This window comes from Zonotrichia leucophrys, chromosome Z (assembly GCF_028769735.1).
Source record: "Zonotrichia leucophrys gambelii isolate GWCS_2022_RI chromosome Z, RI_Zleu_2.0, whole genome shotgun sequence".
Taxonomy (NCBI): domain Eukaryota; kingdom Metazoa; phylum Chordata; class Aves; order Passeriformes; family Passerellidae; genus Zonotrichia; species Zonotrichia leucophrys.
The window spans coordinates 43,099,223-43,103,116 of NC_088200.1; the positions used below are offsets into that span (position 1 = coordinate 43,099,223).

Sequence of the window (3,894 nt, forward strand, 5' to 3'; positions counted from 1 at the left end):
CTCCAAAACTGGGAGTTATTATTTCTGTCGTTATTATTCTAACTGGTATTGCTTCCTCCTGAGAAAGAGTGATATTTTCAGTCTAATACCAATTTCTTGCGTAGGATAAAGAGGACAGCCATTAACGTGAATAAATACTTAGGATACAGCGGACATATGTTGGTCATTTCCTCTCTGGCATCCCAGTGTTACTTTTACGGCGACGGCAGCACCACTTAGGCGTGTTCCAAAGGCAGGATACTCTTTCTAAGAGAGTATCGTCTAAGACGACACCCAGCAGGTAGGGGTGCCGCTACCCCTCCTTTTAAGACGCGACTGTTTATTTTGTCTCTCTCTCCGATGGACACATAAAACACGGAGGGAACAAGGAAATGTTCAGACTCTTAGGCTTCACTAGATGGAAACGGAACAAAAACAAAACAAAACAAAAAAATTAAAAATCCACAAAAACCAAAACAAAGCAAGAAAAAAATCACCCTTCACTAGCGCCTTCAGTCGCATTAGGAAAGTTTCCTGCCACAATAGGAGCTGCAAAGTTGGCTGATAGATCGACTGGTATTTTGTGGCTAAAATTCACATATTTAAACCTGAAATAATGAATGTGCCGATCACTCTACCGCCACCGCCCCGCTCCTGAAAAAATCCCACCCAAACAAACAGCGAACGGGCTCGATCCGCCACCGCGAAGCCCAAGCATAACCAGAGCATCGGCAGCAGCAGAGCGGTGCTTGGCTTTTGTCTCCGTACGCCTTCTTCCGTTCCTTCCAAACTTTTGGACGCTCTCTCCGAGCTGTATTTATAGACCTGGAGCACACGGCTGTATTTTTCCTTATGCCTCCTTTGGCTTGGGCTTAAGTCACTGACGGGGAAAATAAAAAAGGCGGCAGGCAGGCGGGCAGACAAACGAGAGGACAGAAAGGGGAAAGCTGGAAGTCCCGCAGGCGGGACGCGAAGGGAGGCTGGGGCAGGAGGCCGGAGGTGCGGGACTTGCTTGCTCCTATTAGGCGATAGAGAGGTAAGGGTGAAAGTCCGGCACCGGCTCCCCGCGCGGAGAAAGGAAAGCCTCTTGCCCCGGGAAAGAGACAGGCCAGGACTGCTGCCCCATCCCGGTGCAGAGGAACCGAATCAAGAAGAGCTTGTTTGTGTCCGCAGGAGGGGAGTGGGCGGCGGGGGAAGGAGAGGGGGGCACACACCACACAAAGTTTGTGTCGTAGAACCAGATGAAAATAAGATAAGCACGAAGGGAGCGAGGCTGCCGTCCAGTGCCGGAGCCCCGACCCGCCTGGCTGCGGCGGGCGGCGGCCCCGGAGGCCGGCGGCTGGCGGGGACGCCGGGGCCGGTGGCACGGCGCAGCTGAGCCGGGATGCTGGAGGGCTGCGGCCGGAGCCGCGGGCGGAGCGGCAGCGTGCCCCGGGCAGCGCAGCTCTTCGCGGGGACGGGCGCTGGGGAACAACGCCGCTCCGCTGGGCTGCCGCCGGCTCTGTTAATACCATTCTTCGTCTCTACAGTGCTTTAAATATTTAAATCCAAAAACAAACCCACAAGCCGCTCACGAAAATAGGGAACTTACAGCTATCTGGTAGCACGCTTATTGGAAAAGAGGAAAGCTTTCCCTGCTTGCAGAAAAAGTGATTGGGAGATTAAAAGCGTGGGCGTCTGGGGTTTTGATGATGTTATTTTGCTTTTATTTTCTCCTGCAGCCTGCAACTAAACAAGCCCTCTTTTTCCACACGGTGGATGCTGAGAGACTCTAATCAAATATCTCAGTAACGTGGATGGTGCAATTATCATGTTGTTAGGCATTCCCTTATTGACGTGCACCACACTTAGCGTCTGATCTCCGAAATATACGTCAAAGCAGTTTCTCAGTTTCTGACATGTTTAGAGAGCCTGTCCTGCAGGTAAGTAAAACGTGAGACTGTGGAAGGAACTTCCTTTCGGGCTGAAAATGAGACTTTCACGTTTGGCTTCGAGTGGCAGAACCGCTGGAGCAGCATTACACTTGGCTGTGCAATTTGGCATTACCATGATCTAGTTCAAACACTGATGTGCCATGAGGAAGGTACAAAATTATTAAGTCTCCCAACAACCCATCAAATCCTGTTCAGAGCCCCGGCTCTGGACTCTGGTTTTTGGGTTTTTTTGAGCACTGACACTTCAGAACTTTCACCCTTCACCTCTTCGGGCAGATTTTTCTGTTTGATTATATTAATAATCTGATTCCTATTTGCCCTTCCAAATGTGAAAATCAAGCCCCTTCCAACACAGGGAGGAGCTGTTATTTTTAGCTCGTTCGCTAGAACAAAATGTTCCAACATTCTCTGCTTTGAATCTCACTGCGGTTTGACTACTCTTTGATATATAAGACTGTTGGTATCCTTGTCAAAGTACCTGTTATAGGAAATGGCTTCCTCAGCCTGGCAAGTCACTCTGAACTAAGTAGACAGCAGCATTTGCCTACCTAAAGAAACATTTATAGAATTGCAGGAAAATACCACAAATATTAAACATTAAAATTTTAAATATTAAAAATCATTAAAAATGGTAAATCTACTGTAGGTGATACCTTTATGATGTTATTAATGGTGTGCTCAGCTATCAAAATAAGTAAGAGGTGAATCAAATATTCCTATGTTTTCTTGTCTCCTCGACAGGTATATTTTGTCAGCACTTGGTGAACAGTTCCAGGGAGTTCCATATGCACTTGATAAACAGCACTAAAAATGTGAATCCGATTCAAATATCAGTTCAATAGACTTGTTCCCCCCTCTTCCCCCTCCTTACTCCTCCCTTCCCAGTTGCAGTTCTGCAGCCACTGTTGCGGTTACAGAGCAACATTTAAACGCTGTAAAGTGCGTTTAAATGTTCTTCAACCCTGCCCCCTTCCCTCCCGCGTCCGCCGAGGAGTTCCAGATGACGTTACTTCTGTGTCCATTTTAAAAACCTCTCTCGGTATTCAGCTACAAATCATCCAACCTAAAAGCAAATAGTGTTATAAGGGGACATAACAAAGTAGGAGAGAAGGGAGGGGAAGGGAGATACACACTTCTATCAAATGATGCTTCCCAAAGAGAGAATTACATTGATCTAGATTTTAAAAGCTTGTATCCTTGAGGTCATAATGCTGTACACATTTCTATGCACGCACAGGTATAGTCTGAGGTGTAGGGGTTATTACAAGAGTTTTCAACTGCAGTCATGGCTGCAGATTTAGAAAGTTCTTTTATTAGTTGCGTCTGGACACCCGCATGCATTAGCAAAACCACTGGATTGAATCAAGTGCCTGAACATTGCAATCTTCTTCACAGGATTTTCTGTACCACCAGAGTACAGCCGGGTAGGATGCCCTCCTTGGCCAGAGGCCAGCAGCTGAACGAAGTCAAGTGAATAAAATAAGTACAAAGTAGGGCTCTTTGCAAAACGAGGGTGAAATGCACGTACAGGGAGCATCTAGAAAAGATGAACATCCGAGTTTTGTAGCTCCAAATCATTACATTCTCGGTAACAGAACACCATCATTATTCACGAGTGAAAGCGACAAAATCCTGGTCATATGGTGATTATTGTTATAACGAGGACCAATAACGTCTTTGTTATAAAAATAGTGTTTGTTATGAAGAAATTGGGTAAGCAGCCATCCAGATAAATACACCCTGTGCCTAGCAAGCCTACTCTCTTCGTGATGTTTTGTGTGTTGCCAACCGCTCGTCGTTTTTCAACAGTTGTGGGCTTTTTTTCCCCTTGTAATTATGCGCATTGTTTCCCACTTACCCTAATTTCAAGCACTAAGGCTCCGAAATTGTACAGAGAAGTAAAAGAAAGGTTATCTCTTCCTGCTTGTGCACTCAGATAAATTCGATACCGACTATTGCTGTGCAGTAACATCGTGTGATT

The 3,894-nt window shown here is 46.5% G+C and overlaps 1 long non-coding RNA gene across 1 annotated transcript; it reads left to right on the plus strand.

Annotated features, from left to right (window-relative positions):
• Window positions 1-901: 901 nt before the first annotated feature.
• Window positions 902-3,665, plus strand: LOC135459884 (uncharacterized). Its single transcript, XR_010443113.1, has 3 exons — window positions 902-1,015; window positions 1,701-1,901; window positions 2,655-3,665. It is a non-coding gene; the product is annotated as an uncharacterized LOC135459884 (long non-coding RNA).
• The last annotated feature ends 229 nt before the right edge of the window (window positions 3,666-3,894 follow it).